The sequence below is a fragment of the Cygnus olor genome, chromosome 4 (assembly GCF_009769625.2).
Source record: "Cygnus olor isolate bCygOlo1 chromosome 4, bCygOlo1.pri.v2, whole genome shotgun sequence".
NCBI classification, from domain to species: domain Eukaryota; kingdom Metazoa; phylum Chordata; class Aves; order Anseriformes; family Anatidae; genus Cygnus; species Cygnus olor.
In genome coordinates this window covers 69,295,552-69,312,376 of record NC_049172.1, presented here as the reverse complement: position 1 = coordinate 69,312,376, position 16,825 = coordinate 69,295,552, and the positions used below count along the sequence as shown (strand labels likewise).

Sequence of the window (16,825 nt, the reverse complement as noted above, 5' to 3'; positions counted from 1 at the left end):
CAGACCCTTGAAAGCAACCAGCAAAATGAAGAGGTATCCAAGAAGCTTGGGACATGACTGAGCTGCTGCTGTGGAGCCAACTCTATGCTATGGGTATGGAGGCCACTGGAGATGGGTGGCCCATGCCATCACCAGCTGCAGAAACCTTCCCAAACGAGCAGCTTCCCAGGCTGGTGATCCCATATGTCCCACTACCATACCCACCTGAGCTAGAGAAACTGCCCTGGACAGCCCCCCAGGACTATTCCAAAGGACGCCTTGCAATTTAAGAAAAAATCAGCACTTCTCAGAAGCAAACAAGAAGAGGTATCCAGGGAGCCTGAGCCTTGCTATTTTATTGCCAACCTAATCGTTTTATCTGCTGTGGAAAACTAAAAGCTCGCTGAGAGGCGGAAAGGTGCCTGGGTGGAGCGAGCGGGGCCCTCCAAGCTCTGGCTCTCCTTCCTGGGCCCTCCAGCACCTTGCTGAGAAACTGCAAACCTGGGCAGGGCCTGCTGTGCCAGGGATGGCAGGAGAAGTTCTCTTGCAGGTGGAGGCACGTCAGGAAAGCTGCCAGGCAAGGCGTTAAGCAAAAAGCCGCGAGCAAACCGGAGCACAAAGTGCCCAGCGGCTGAAGGCAGGAGCGGTGCCAAGGAGCCAGCTCCCAACCCACAGCTGCTGCGTCTTGCAGCACCCCTTCCTCCTCCTCTAGTGCCCTGTCTTGAAGCTCTGTGGAGCCAGATCTTGGATCTGGAAACCTGAGAGGCAGGATTAGCATCTTGGTTTGCTCTGGTGTGTTTGTCACAGGGCCCTGGGAGCGTTAGGGTGCGAGTGACAGCCAAGTTGCCTCATCCCGACCCAACACGTGGCCTGCAGACAGAGTGACGACACAGTGAGGGTCTGGAATTTGCCCGTCCTGATCGAGACATCCTGAAAAGCAAACTGTTTTAATTAGGAGAAGCTTATCATGTCAGCGGGAGCTTGCTGTAAGGAACAGAAAGCAAACAGCATGTGCAGCGTCTCTCCTTGCAGGGGATAACAGCGTGGAAGGACGGGACATTCACCGTGCCCGGTGAGGAGGGTGGCTGCGTCGAGGTTGTACCAGGAGCCTTGAGGAGCACCAGCCAGGCTAACCTGAACCAGGACAACCCGGGGGTTACATTATTTGGGCTGGGTGTTGAAGATCAGGCCGACTGTTTCTTCTGCCATGTCTTCACCACCCTTTTATTGGGAGCCAGGCCACTCCAGGCAGAAGAGGCACACAGATCATTTCCTGCCCATGGAGGTGGTGACTTGCTGCTGACCCTGCTTGGAGATGGATGTTGGACTGGAAACCTCCAGAGGCTGGACTGGAGGCCCCTGCACACCTGAAATACCCCATGACCCTACCAACTGCCCATTACCCTTCTGCACCCCCTGCTATGACCCTCTGCAGGAAAAGCCCACCCAGATGAGGACAGGGCACTTGGCAGCCCTCTTCCCTACAACCCTACAACATGAGGCTTTCATCTCACGCCCTGCTGCCCAGGAAGCCTCATGAATTTTATCAAGCACTAATGGTTTAATTCCTGCTCACATATGTAGAAACTTGCCATGAGTCTGAGTTTTTTTGGGGGGGTTGTTTTGTTTCTCTTTAATTTTATAAGAACTTTAATTTTACAAGTTCATAAATCAACACTTCTTCCCTGCTCTGCCTCACACCTCATGTCTGGGTGTGGCTTTAAGCAAATGAGAATATTGAACGAAAAAAATAACTTTTCCTTTTCTTTCTTTCTTTTTTTTTTTTTTTCACAAATCACTCATGTCTCCTCAACAGCCTCAAATATTTCATGCAGGTTGTGCCATGTATTTCACAAGCTAAGCCAAGCAAAACACCGCCTTCCATATACACAGCAAAAAAATGTTTTCCAGGGCTTCAAAGCATTTCTGTCTTTGGCAGAATCTTTTCTCAAAGCATACTGAAGGGAAAGTATGGAAATGAAATACAAAGAGTGGTTTAAAATAATATTTTGGGTAGAGATGAGCCCAAACCAAACCCCAGATTAGAAAGCCAGATACCCCCCCAGATACATGCCCAAAATGAGGAGGGTTTGTTGTGATACTTGGAGAACACTGGGAACGTTGCAGTCTCCCACCAAGTTTTAATTTATTAATTGAACTTGTAAAGACTTAACCCTTACCAGTCCTCACAGCTAGCACAATCTACACTAGAGCGAATGCACCGCATGGTGTGAAGGGCCAATTCAGCTGTGCCATGTGCCTGAGACAGAGCTCAAGCAGGGGTGGGCAAAGATGAAATATTTTCCCTCTTCTGGCCCTAGATACTCAATTATATTTACCCAGAAAGGCCCTGGATGGGTTAGTTTGGAGGTGGACATGCTGTGGGGAGGCAGATGGGGGCCAGCGAGGACCTGCATGGACCACAGGGCTCTGCTGAACCCAAGCAGGAGACTCGAAGCTTCAGTGTGATCATATCTGCCGTTTGGATCCAGAGTATCGCTGACATGGGCTCTAACTGCGGTGTAATTTGGGGTTTCAGATCCAGAATTCAGGACTGGATCCAAAACTCAAATGGAAGAAATTTAGGAAAGAGGCTTTTAAGAGTTTATTTGAAACAGAAAACCCGTAAATCTATTTCTGCCCTGGCTGTTTAATTGAACTATATATATTTTTTTAATCCTCTAGTATGCCCGGGCTGTTCAGACATCCAGCAGCAATTCCTCAGTATTAAATAGAAGGCTTTATGCTATATGAATGATGAACGAAGGACAAACTCAGCTTTGTGTGTACCTGCTGTTCTGGAGAGGTGAACAAAAAGCATGTTATGGCTCAGTGCGCTTACTCAACAGCAGCCAAGAAGAAAGCCACCTTCAAACAAAGCCCATCTTGACAGCAGATTTGAAGAGAATAACTGAATCTAGTAATTCATAAGTGCTCTCAGATACTGGTAGTGAAAGTCTTAGACCAGACACTCCCTAATTTGTATCCCAGTAGAGTCCTTGTGTGCAACTCTGTAAATTAAGACAGCTTAATCATGCAAAGTATATTTCACTCTCTAGTTTAATATTTTTTTTATAACACCTTAAATAACCTTAGAAATATCTGTCCTAGCACTTGACGGATTTGGGTTTGTTTTTCATTGACTTAGTGGCTATAATGAAGGTCTCAAATAGAGCACCCAGGGGAGGGAGGGTGGTTTTCTGCTCCAGAAGCTGGGTACGTACCCGGCACATCACCCGCCACCAGGCCCGGCACAGTGGCACACTCAGCACCTACCATCAAAAGCCGAACTGTGCCAGGAAACCCAGCAGCAAAGGGGTGGACATGCCATGGGCTCCAGCCACTGCTGTGCCCCATCCCAACACCACGTTGGAGCTGCTCATGACTGGGACACACAGCACCAAGCATGTACCTTACCCATGCCAACTGCCCCATTCCAAACAAGGGCAAGACTTGGCAAAAGAAGTGAACTTCAGTGAAACATGCTGGATAAGTCAATGCTACCCACCAGCAGGCATAGTGAATTGTTCCAGGCACGAAGGGTCTACAGGGCACGAAGAAGAAGCCTCACACACACTTCTAAAACTTTTCATATATTAATTCCTCACCATTGCCAGCTTGAACATTTTGGGTCTGCAAGGAGTCATGCGCAGATGTGATGCAAACAGCTCCCCCCAGCACAAGCCCAGCTCAGTCCAGCCCAATGGTACCAATGGTACCACACATCCCTGCACCCCCAATATTGCGGACACACCAGGAACCCCTGACCCTCCTCCAGGCAGTTTTGGGATCCACAGGTGTCCAGTTTGGCAGCAAACAATGGTCCCCCGAATCCCATCAGCAATGTCTTCAGTCTTGGTTACCTTTAAAATAAACCTAACCCAATGAATGCCGCCTGCACATACGTACATGCGCCCACAAAAACACTTACTAGCTTAATAGGGGTGAGTACCAGAATGTAAACACTAAAATTATTGACATCTTTATTGCTTAGATGACAGATTCAAACAAAGCTAACCCTTTAATTATGTTTATATAATGTAATTTGGCATAAGTCATAATAGCACCCCTTTGCAATGACCAGATTAATATTTTACATTTGCTTGGGCAGCACATTACAGATTGGAAGCGGTATTTTCTCTGATGCTCCAGAGCAGGGACTACACCAGTGTGGTTGGGAACTAGGCTCAGCCAGAGGCTCTCTCCGTGGGGAGCTCTGCCATGGGAGTCGTGTGGGCGCACAGGGACCCCCAGTCCCATACCCCACTGTGCACAGCTCCCTTTTGCACCCTCTCTCCCAGGACACCAGCACCACCGGTGTTTGCCAAGAGTAAAACAAAAGGCCCTGCTGATGCCAATGGCAGCAGAGAAGCCTCCGTTACTGCTGGCAGGGTTTCACAGGGCAGTCGCCCTTCTGCCTGCACTGGATCAGCTGGGACTTCTCCAAGTCCTGCTCTTGTGTACAGAGGTGGGGGTGTCCCATGCTTTTCCACAGAAAGAGCTGACATGGCTACTGGGCTTTGAGAAAGTTCACATCTCACATTTTGGAGAGGATGAAACATCTGAGGATGTTCTGCAGCAGAGCAGAGAGTAGAAATTGGCCTCAATATTCAGCTTCCTTCCCAGTGCCTAACTTTCGCATTGCTTCTAGGCATCTTCCCGAGATAAGGGATGTTCCCTGCAGCAGGCTTGGTGTCTGGGTTCCCCTGCAGGAAGCTTCTTGAGGGTCCACCTCCAAGCTCCATGGCCTCATTTTACACTGGTGAATTAGAAGAGCTAGTGATGCTCACTGCCTATTTCAAAGGGATGCCAACGAATAAACGTGGTCCTTGCTCCGAGAACAGGTCCCTCTACTGCCAGCACAACAAGTAAATAGATCCTCTGAAATTGTACAGCATAACTCCCTGAGATCCAGGGCGGCCGTTTCACTGCCCACCATGAATTGGTTGCCTTTCCCAAGCGTCTTCATATTCCACAAGTCACGACCAACACTCTGGAGACCTCAGTCCTCTGAGATAAACCTGCTCACTCTGATGGTCTGCTCCATCACCTGTAAATCCACCACTCCCAAGGACCAGGCTTGTCCAGCCTAACTGCATGGGTCCTTCAGAGAGGTTTCTCTGGCCAGGCTCTGCTGGTACACTACTATGAAGCTGATACTTGAAAGCAAATGCAATGCAGCAGGACTTAGCCACTCCAGGAAAAACATGACTCCTCTTGGTAGACGTTTGTATAACAACCAGTTCCATTTAAATTTCTTCCATCCTATATACTTCAACAGGCTATTTAATTAATAGCAGAAGGAGCTTGAGAGCATGCATCCAGATGCTAAAACACTGTCAAACTCCAAAATTTAACAGAATGCATTCAAATTTGTGTGCAAAATAAACCTTCACACACCAAGCCTGTGTATTTCCTGGCCTTGCACATCACTGCTACACAAGGGTTCTTCTGTGCCATGGAGACCCCCTGCCTTGGTTAGCCCACGAGCCCACTCTTCACTGTACCATGCCTCTGATGTAGTCCGTGAACCACACATAAAAGTTAACTCCTTTTTCAGGTGGTATGTACACCTCTTACTTTTGTCCCATCAGCATGAGGTTGTGGGTGAGATGGTTTTGTTTCCTGATTCCCATGCTTGCCTACTTGACCCATTTCTCCATGTGCCAGCTCTGGCCTACATGGTACTGCTTGGCCTCTGTCTTCTACCCGAGGAGGTAAGATAACAGTCTTACCCCTTTTTTATACAAACTCCAGGGATTCCTTCAGAACTCCAGAGACACAAAAATTTGGGAAGGAAAGATTTTACCCAGCCCACATCCCCTTCTCATAGAGTGATGAACTTTCTTCATGTAAATTCATGAATTTCACATCTTGTTGGAGATGGCCAAAGTGGTTTTGTTTATTTTTGTAGGTTTGGGATTTTTATTCTTCTGAAATTGCCACCAGTACATAGAAAACAGACATTGCACTGCTGAGGGAGACAGAAAAACAAAGACAAAAAAAAAAAACACGTGCAAGAGTCCAGCCCTGCAAGGAGCTGCCTGCCAACAGGGAGATGGAAAGCAACATTCACACAATCTGCTGGAGCACCCAGCATAAACTCAGTGTAACCTCACTATGTTGCTTAAGCCCAGACCTTACTGGCCGGAGCTGTCAGACTTTCACACACATGTTTTGTTGAGAACAGTCATTGCACAATGCAAAGCAGGTAGCGGTTTGAATTGCTCATTGCCCACATAAATTTGGACGCTCAAGCAGTACCTACGTTCTTCATCACTTTCAGAATAAAGTGATAGCTGTATAGAGACATAAAGAATAAATGAGGAAACAGCACAGACAACAGGAGATTGAACTTCTTCAATAACATCTGGAGCCAAACGGCAAAGAATTAACATCACAATTTTATAAAGGAAAATAAAAATCAAGTGCTTCTCCAAAACAATGCATAATGTACGACTCAGAGCACAACAGTGACTAATGGAGAGAGAAGAGACCTTCAGAGCGCCAGACAGAGCAGAGATTCACAGATTTTGGAGCATGCAATGTTTGCATCAAGGTGTTTTAATTAGTGAATCAATAAATCTACCCAGGCAAAATTTCTTTGAGTTCTTCAAAGATAGTCTTGACTTTTTTGTCAAAGCATTCTCCCTTTTTGCCTTCATCTATATGCATGCTATTGTGTGAAGAAAAAAAGTTAGAAAGAGTATGAGTTATGAAATTTTTCCTCGTGCATAAAGATTACAAATCTCATTGAAATTCCATTGAATGATATTGACCACACTACTTGCAAATGTAGTGAAAGCCACACAAAAGGCTTTCTTCCCCATTGTTTATGTGAGCATTTTGGAAATGGGGTATATATTGCTACGCAGAAAGGGGAAATAGAGACAGGAGTGAAATGTAGTTTGTTGAGCTAATAAACAGCAAGCCCTCCATTTGTTTCTTTAGTCCTGCAGAGCCATTTCTATTTCAGACTTACATGCTCCACTGTTAGCAGAACTGGTGACAAGCATTTCCACTGCAGATTGTTAAAGCATGTGGGCTAGTTTAGCTTTAACTATGGGAATGCTTCCCAGCCATTCTTAATGGTATTGTCATAATTCATGATTTAAGAGATCGATATACAACAACAAAGGGACAGAAAGCCCTAGAGACACTGGCTGTGCCATTAGCTAGGTTAAATACATCTAAAGACTACAGCAACCCCAGAAAAACATGTATTAATCTGAATTCTGGAGCTCCTGATGTTTGCAATGAGCTTGGCCAAAAGCAATCTAATTATTTTCATATTCCTTTACATAAAGTTACCAGTACTGCCTAATTTAAATGAGTAATAACAGACAACAAAGCCTTCTTTCTCACACATTCAGAACCCTGGAAACACCCTTTCATGCAGCGAGGAGCGGTGCATATAAAATAATTAGACGGACATCAGTGAAAGCAGAAGGGGCATGAGCTCAGGAAATGTGCCAAACCACAGGCCTTCTGGCAGAACATCCCGAATGTCTGCCATCTGCTTGTCCAACTATGCATGTTGAACATCTCCATCGAGGCACCCAGTGCAGGTCAGCGGCCACACACTATCGTGGGACAGCACCACCTCCTGCTGGCCATTTCAGCCCTAAGACAGCAATGGCAAAGAAACTGAACATAGGTGAGTTCTGTAGCAAATACCTATGAAAAAGCTGTCAGAAATGCCTTCCCCATGCCCAGCCCTTGTGGTACACGCCTCTTCCCTTGCTTGCATTCCATTCTCCCATCTCTGAAGGGCTCACAGACCGTTTCTTGAAGACAAGATTCAGGCAGAAAGAAAGCTCTGTGTGTCCAAGAGTTTCTCGTGTTCCCCCCCCAAACACCCAGGTGAAATGAATGACATTCTACAACTTTGCTTTACACGTAGACTTAGACCATCACAGCTAAAGCAGTGCAGTGCGGTTCTGTCATTTGCAATGCCATACCCAGTCTGTTAACTGCTCAAAAACTTATTGATGGCAAATGATGACCTTCTGCTGAGCAGAGAGGGAGGCAGGCCAGGCCCCAAACTGCTCCTTGGAAATCCAGTTTATTTCCTTACTGTTAGGAAGGAAGGAAAGGGAAAAGTGTCTGGTCTTGATTTTTGGGGTTGGACCTGATGATCTCTGAAGGTCCATTCCAACCCCTACAATTCTGTGATTCTGTGATTCAGTTGACTGCAAGAGGATTGTGATCATTTACAACAGCCGTAATGCCCTCAGCAGGTAAAATTGTAGGTTTTTTGTGTTTACACCTGATGAGACTCACCATCCCATCAGGACCATCAGGATATGGATGAAGCCTCTCCAAGTAACAGATTCTTTTCAGTGCTTCCCAGGGCCAGGCTGAGAGGCAGTGGCACAAACTGGAGCCCAGGAGCTCCCTCTGACCCCCAGGCAGACCTTCTGGGCTGGGTGAGGATGAAGCCTGGCACAGGCTGCCCAGAGGCCCGTGTGGTCTACTCTTTGGGGATCTCCAGGAGCTTGCCTGGATGTGGGGCGAGCACACAGATCAGGTGGTGCTGCTGGGGCAGGCTCAGAGCAGAAGGCCCCAGAGGCCTCTGCCAGCCTCAGCCTCTTGCGACCCTGTGGAGCCCTTCACTCCCAGTCAAACCTCCCTGTGCACACTTTCTCCTCGGGGTTCCCACACTGAGGTTCCCAGCTGGTTTGGGCTGGGACATCTCGGGTGATCATCACCTCCTGGCCGCGGCAGGGCCTGCTCCTGTGCGTGGCACCGTGAAGCCCTGCCCACGTGTGCACGGTTTGGGCAGCTCAGCAGCTATCAGGGGGATTTCACAAACCAGAGCGATGACTGCTGTGGACTCTCTGTGGGAAGCACTTCTGGCACATGCAGCTGAATTAAAATCAGGTTTCATTTCCTTCTCTGTGTCACACGAGTAAATCAGTGTCTGCCTCGTAAGCAAGGCGCCTGGGACAGCAGCTTCCCCAGCAATAAGCCCGGTGACAGAAAATCCATACTTACCAGCAGTGAAAGATCTTCTTTCACTTTTGGCACAAGCTTTTTAACCTTGCCTTTCTTCCCCCACCCCTGCACCATTTTCTCCTTACAACAATTACTTGCTCCATAGCTGAAGGCAGGGTTTAATCCTGCAAGCATAAATCCCCACGTACAGCGATGCGATCAGCAAGGTTTCGCGGGATTAAGCCCTGGGTCAGCAGAAATTTTCACAGAGTGTAATTACATGAGACGTGCAGCTACATGCGTGCTTGAAGGTAAGCGCGCGTGCAGCTGCTGGAAGAGAGGGGCTGGGAGGGCCGGGCTTGCCGAGCACGCACTGTGGATGATTTCCCCTTGCTTTGCAAGGACGGTGTCAGTGACAGCACAGGACGTTACGTGGGGACTCTGCAACCACAGCGGGAAGGCAGGACCAGAGGCTGTCTTGTTTTCACGACACATTTATCAACCCCTGAGCCCCAACAGGCAGCGGCTTTCCATGCAAGGCCATTAAGGAAAACATTACAAAATACCTAATCTTTGTTAAAACCCTCGTTGGTTGGACCCGAGCAGGGGCTGCTGGAGCTTGTAAAGCACCGTGCAGCTGCTTCGGATCCACGCTAGTTCTCTCTTACATACGTTGCAATCTCATTTACTACCCAGCACAGATCATTTGCAGCTGCTTTAGAGCCTTTCCATTAGAGCATCGCACCACAGAGGAAAGCTGTCGCCACTTACATCCTACCAGGGCGCTGGGGTTTGAGAGGCTGAGCTCTTCCCAGGTGAGGCCCAGTTGTCACTGGGGGTGACTCATAGATCACGGATGGTTGGGTTGGAATGGACTCTAAAAGCCCATCCAGTTTCCAACCCCCTGCTGTGGGCATGGACACTCTCCACTGGGTCAGAATTGGCCCAAAGCCCAGCCAGCCTAGGCCTTATAAACCATTTCAGGCGCGGGGTTTGGTGACCACCCTTGTGTGCTATGTGCCCCAAGCTCTCACAGTGCTGACAGAGCTGCAGCCCTGTTTAACCCACCGAGCCCTGCTGAAACACAATCTGAACACTGCTGAACACCACCCAGGCCCCGTGACCATTGCTCTGAGCTGTTCTCCAGCCCTATGGCAGGAATCAGATCATTGGGGTTACAATTGCACCCTAACCCTGGCTCTGGACCATCAGTTGTAACCCACGGACTATGCAGCCCAGGTTCTGGTTCTTTTCCTGGTGTTTTAAAAAACAGTCATCTGCACCTAATGAAGTAAAATTTTCATTAATTGATGAGCAAGGAAACTACTGAGCCAACTGCCAGGTGAGACAGACTGAACAAAAGGCAGCACAGCTGCACTATAAACAGGGGATCCTACAGCAGCAGTGGATCTTCTAAAAATACTGGAGACATCCCTGTGTCTTCCCATTGCTCACTGGGGTCTGTGCTGGCTCCTACCTGATCTGACTTTTGGGTTTCAAGCCAGTGGGACAGAAAAGTATTTCCTGCACTTGTGCAAGATCCCCCCATGCTAATACCCATGTGACAAGCTAACCCAAGCCTGTGCACAGGGTAGTCCTGCTGATGAACAGAAACTATAATGGGAGTAAGGAAAAACCTCACTTCACCATACGAATTTTGCCCCCTTCTGATTGTACCAGTCATCAGCCCTTTCATGGACTGCAGCTAAAATCTGTAAATCTCAGAAGGAGCTAACTGAGTTTGATTTAATAGCAAGCAGTTTACTTAATTAAATAGAGTGCCAATCAGGGAAATATTATTCACTCCCCTTACTAGAAACATAATACTAATCAAAACCAGGGTAATAAAAAAGTAAAACACACACTGAATGTTTCTCCATCCATCTGAAAAAAAAAAAAAAAAAAAAAGGTCTATTGCTCTAGATCATTTCAGAGATTTTTGCTCCCTTCAGGACATGCACGCTGAGTTTTGAATGAAAATGGACCGAGATAATCAATATTTAAGCCTCTACATAGAAGGTTTAATACCAAAACCACAAAATTAGCCTTAAATATTACCTCTGCTATTATGCTCTGAAAAAAAAAAAAAAATTATATATACATATATATATATTGCTTTCTTAAACCCAGAATTATTAATTTCTGTACTAAGTGGCAGCTGCTTGCACAATTGTTTTTAGAGAGGATTATGCTTGGTCCAGGCAGAGGAAAGGAGCCTGGAATTAACCTCTTGGTCTCTGCTACTGTTAATTACCTTTGCCATAGCACAGAGTGCACCAGTTGCAGAGCATCTAGCCAAGGCCTTGCCATCAGCAGCAAAGACATAAATCAGGATGTGACAGCATGAAGGGACAAATAAATCACTAGGGGAAGACAACATGAGCAGGATAAGAGCTATAAGCAACGTGAGCAGATGAGTACATGGCCAACGCCAACTGTGCTAGAGCTGTTCTGGTTGGCCTCGGTTGAACATCTGGAGCTGAGCTGGGTTTGTGGCACTACCTATGCTGTGGAGACAGGAAACTGAGGCACAGAGAAGATAAGCTTGAGTTTGCCGAGAGCTTGAAGGGAATGAGGGACTTCCCCTTGTACAGTGTCCCACCTAAGCAAGGTTCCCATGCACAGTCAGTACCAGAGCTAGAGACAGCAGAAGGGCATCCTGGATCCTCCTCCTCTGACTTGGCATAAGTATTTATTTCTTCTTTTACTATTCAATTTTATCAGAAGTAAGGGGAAAAAAAATCCTTTTGAATTTTTGCTGTTCTTTTTAAACAGAAAAAGAAACTTGTTTTCAGATACATTCCAGGTATTAATATTCTAACAGGTATTAATCTTCTAACAGAACCTTCTTCTTGGGTATACATACAGAATATAGTGGGAAGGAGCCCTTCTGCTTAAACTGTATGCTGGAGTTGGGAACACGGAGAGGAAATCTGTTTTTATTGAGGTTTTGTTCTTTTTTTAGAGGAAGAGAGAATGAGCACCAGAGAGAGGTTTGGCCTGCTGGGTATCTCGGACAGTAGGTGGCAAGAACATCTCAGTGCTCCCATGTGGAGTTTCTGTGCGATGGTTGTGGTTCGGAGGAAGGCGAGATGAATGCAGCAGCGTTCCAGAAATCAGTTCCTAAGGTTTTATCTTTAATCTCTTTCCCTCCCCACTCTGATATGGTCTGCATTGAGAAAGACCTGAGATCAGCACAGCAGCCCACGCAATGCCGAAGCGTGCAACCACGGCCTGGCCCCGCTCGGCAGAAACGACGGCAAACATCCAATTTCCTACATGGCTTGAGCAAGATCCTGGCTTCAGTCACTCTTCATTGCAGCCGGAGCCACAGGCATCATGCCACGGAAATATCGCTTTGGGCTGCGGGTTCCTTCGGCTGGGACTGTACCAAATGCAAGCCCTGCTTCAGCCAGGGACCTGAGCTGGGTAGGTCCCCCAGCTGGGTTACAAGCACAGCATCACACTGTGGCCAAACACCTTGATGGGTCAGGGGCTCTTCCAGGGGCTTCCATCACTCTCTATTACACCTGGCACTTTTAATCCTTTTAACCTCTCAATTGCCGTAGGTGCAGCACAGAGACCTCCTGACCCTTCCAGAACACCCTAGTGACTCATAACCCCTACAGTGAGTTCACCAGTTTGGATGTCCTCTGGAGAATTTTTCTTTTATGGCAGAATGGTTGGTATTTTAGCAGAAAAGGGCAACCTGCTAACCAGCTTCATGGGGAAAGGGAAATTTCTTCTTTGCTGGAAAAAGCAAACACACACAATAAGCTTGCTCAGCTGCTCTTCTCTTATCCCCGTGGGGGAATTAACTGGATTGTCTTTATACCATTTAAATGCTTGTTTCTGGTTTGGTTTTCAAACATGAACTTGAAGACCAGGACACACTTAAAGGTGGTGAAGAGAAAATACCAAGATCATTACAAGACCAAAACCCACCTAATGAGGGGGAAGGAAGAAACACAGCAATGACTGAGTGAAGAGAGATCATTTAGCAGCTGGAGAACACCAGAGCCAGGATCCACTAGGAGGCCAACAGGCAGTCAACATCATTTAAATTAAAAAACAATAAAAAGGAACATACAAGATGCAAGGTTCACTCTGGTTGTGTCCACAGCACTCCTGAGGTCACTGGCTGGCAGAGTCCTGAAGAGCACCCAGCATTTCTATCAGGATTAGATCTCTGGAAGTTTTTGTTAATGAGGGCTGGGAGGATAGGGTGGGAGGGGAAATTATCTCAAATGGTGTAGGCAAACCCTGCCAGCTGATCTGAAAGTGATAAACCACACCACCACCCATAGCCCATCCCCACGGGCATTTCTCTGGATTCCCCGACACCAGAGATGCCCTGTAGCTGGAGGGACAGTAATCTCCAGGAAACGGTCACGTTGTGCTGAAACGTGCAGGGCTGGTGCATCTCCAGGGCCCCCTCTTGATCTATGACATCACACTGGCTCAGTACAGACTAGTTATTTTTCTTTTGTTTTGGGGCTGATGTCAACTTTTTTATTATTCTTCTTTTTTTTACATTTAACTGTTTTGAAGAACCCTTCCCTGTGGAACAGAAGTCCCTCTGGATGTCAACAGGAGCTAAGAGCCTTAAGAGCCAAAATTTGCTTCAGAAAATTTTATACTAGCCATGGAAAACCCAGATAATTGCCCTTCAGGGAGGATGCCATCATTAATTATGGATAAAAGGGGCTTGCAGGGGTAAAGAAAGAAGCCATGTTACAGACATGGAAAATCTGCCATGCCAACCTGCCTGAGGAAAGCACTTCCTCAGACTCGCATTTGATTTGCAGAATCAAAATCCCATCAGACTCCAGCTTTCTTTGCCCTTCCCCCCAGTTTTTTGAGACAGAATGCAAAATTAAGGGGCTAATGTAGCGCAGAGCAGCTGCAATCTATTTGGATTTTACTGAAGGGCTTGATACCGTCTCCTGAAATCTTACGCTCCACACTGATTCAAGTTGGCTCGGGCAGGAAAACCCTGTCACGCCGGCTTGAAGGCTGCCTAGGAAGCCAGTACAGATGGGGCAACGATGCACAGCGATGGATGAGTCTTGCCATAGTGAGAGTCCACGGGAACCTGCTTTGGTTTCACCTCATCAGCCGTCCGGGGAAGAAAAGAGAATCCAGCACTGAGAAAAAATTAAAACAAAACTGGCTGCATCTGTTTGGGTAGAGGGATAAATCTCCTAAAGTTGAGAAAGTTGAGAAATGCTGATAAAACATCCGAAAAGTTGAGAAATGTTGATTAAATACGGCAAAACTCAAGTTTTTCATGGAGAAGCGGTAAGCAACAACCGCCTACCTGCACGGAGATATCAGAAGGGAGTGCATGACACCTAATGGAGGTAAAAATCCAGGAGGTGGCGGCAGTAACAGAGATCTAAGAGCAGTTTCTGCCTTTCTTGCTCAGAGGCAAGCAGGATAACAGCATTATTGGGGCCGTCAGCTCGCAGCCGCGTACCAGCCCACAGAGCCAGCGGCTGCGTGTGCAGCGTGCTGCAGCAGAGGCTTCAGGCTTGCCGACGCAGGGAACTTGACCAGAATAGCTATTGCAGATAAGCTATTCCACAATAACTGCTTTGGAATAGCTCCCTGCACAGACCACTGTCTTCAACAATAAGAGTCATTTTACGGTGGGATAATTAATACTCTCCTCCAAAGCAAAATAATTGCTCTGGAATACGCTCTCTTTGATTCCTAATAGAGTTCAGATGAGCAGCAGCTCCAGAGCAACTCTTATTATATTATTCTGGTCAATTGTGTCTGGTAGACAAGCTCCAAAATCCAAATGTGCCCAATCCATAGGCAGAAAACCCATATGGGGATCAGGGAAAGGAGCTCTGCAGCTGATGCAATTAGGAGCCTGTTGCCCTTGTGGGCATCAAAATCTGCCAAGCGCCCATCCCATGGTTCCTGAAACCGAGGGGAATTTTGCTGTTTCAACAGGAGAAGATTTGATCCCAGCCAGCTGAATTGTTTTCAAGGAAAAATGGCTTTATGTATCAAATTTTTTGATCACTTTCAGATTTAGTTGGGGATATTTTTTTTCCATTTAATTTCAATATAATGAAAGTATTCCAGCTTTTGGAGGGGAACAAAGTTTGGACAGAAACACAACTGAGAGGAGCAGAGGAAAATTTAGGGGAAGGGGATACCTTCAAAGAAACACAGTCATGGAAAGTTAACGTGCATTTTCCTAAAATGTTGATTCTCTAGGACATATTTCTTTCCTTGTCCACCCTGCTTCTGCACACAATTGTCTCACAGATAATTTCCAAATTCTCTTGCAGAAACTCGAACTTCAAGGACTCGCCCAACGCCTTCTGCACAGTGCTCCCCAGGCCATGCCCGAGGAGCTCACCGTTGGCCTTCATGGTGTTACAGTCCTACAGTGGCCCACATGAAGCTCTCCCTCCTCCTTATCCCTGTCTTCTAGGAGGAAACCTCTGCTGTGTCACAAGGGCTGGAGTCTTTTTCCTGTTCCTGCTCTGTGATATTCACCCCAACACAATGAAAGGCATCTCCCAAAGCAGCCTGGTGGCTGAGGGAAGGCAATCTTCCAACTTCCTTTAAAGGTGGTTTGGTCATTTAGCTGTTGGTGTTCCTCCAGCCCCTCTCCTGGAGGTAATCCCCTTCCCCCCAGCTTGTTCCCTTCATCCTTGCCACCTTCCTGGGCTCTTGTTCCTGCCCTGCAAGGGAGAATCACACCTCCCTCTGAAGTGACCCCAGGAATGCCTGCAAGATAATGGGGAAAAAAATATCATAAAAGCCAAAACAAACAAACAGCAAACAACCAAAATATTTTCACCCTTTTTCCTAAAGGACAGCCATTTCTTGCTTTCAAAACTGACTCAGACTTTGCACTCTGAGCCCACAGGAACAAGCCCCCAGCTCTACCAGCTCCTCGGAGCACACTGCATGCCCCAGCTAGTCACTGAGCATGTGAGATTCAGCCTCCTTCATCTCTCCCTGCCTAATGTGAAGCAGATGTCTTCTATTAATGAAGTAATTGCTAATTAGCAACCACTTTGTCTTCCTTCCATCAGTTTTCTTCCCTGGTTCAGGGGAAGGGGGTAGGCTGTGTAAATAAGGCAGCCTCCATAGGAACGTATTGCATGTACTGCCCACAATTTGGCTGTTCACATCACAAACACTAAGCAAGGGATGCATCTCTGACACGGCATTTAGCAGAAAGGGGCCTTGGCATTTCCCAGCATTTGGGGAGACTGTAACAGGGCAAGATGTTTGTACTGGGTCTGGCAGAGGAGGGCTGGGCCCAGCTACGAGTACAGCTGAGCTCTCAGCAGGGCTTTTGTTAGCATAGTTTGGTCAGTAAAACCAGAATTGCACACCTCCGTGGAGCCAGGCTCACAAAACTTTATAAGCACAGACCACCGAGAGCTTGCTGCACCTCCCCATCACCTGCGGGACAGTGTGCAGGGCAACATGATGGTAATTCACGAGGCGCTTGTACAGCATGGAGACTGAGCACCAGGTGGCATCACTGCTGAAAGCTGCATGGGACGTGCCAGCTGGTCTTTGCTCACCCTGAATTTCCACAGGAAACTCCAAATATTTGCCCCATTTTCTGTTCAAGTTGCATCACTATGAGGTGACACCAATACAGCCCTATGACTCTGGGTCTAGGTGACAGACTCTCCGCCCATGCTCCAGAGAGGAAACGTGACCCGTGGTAAACATCCCATTTTCCTGCTGGGCATTGCATACAGCCAGGACAACCCTCAAGGCAAGGGTCTGCATCCCTGAGACATGCTCCCAGCACAACATCCTCATCCCTTTGCTCCCTAGCAGCTGGGACACACCGCCCAGGGCCCCTCTGTTTGGGACCCTTGAATTCCAGTCCACAATATTACATCCCAGCTCAACAGAG

At 47.3% G+C, this 16,825-nt stretch overlaps 1 long non-coding RNA gene across 1 annotated transcript; it reads right to left on the bottom strand.

The window, feature by feature from the left end:
- Positions 1-15,584: 15,584 nt before the first annotated feature.
- LOC121070038 lies at positions 15,585-16,013 on the bottom strand. Its single transcript, XR_005819850.1, has 2 exons — positions 15,786-16,013; positions 15,585-15,669 (listed from the first exon to the last, which is right to left on the bottom strand). It is a non-coding gene; the product is annotated as an uncharacterized LOC121070038 (long non-coding RNA).
- Positions 16,014-16,825: the final 812 nt, after the last annotated feature.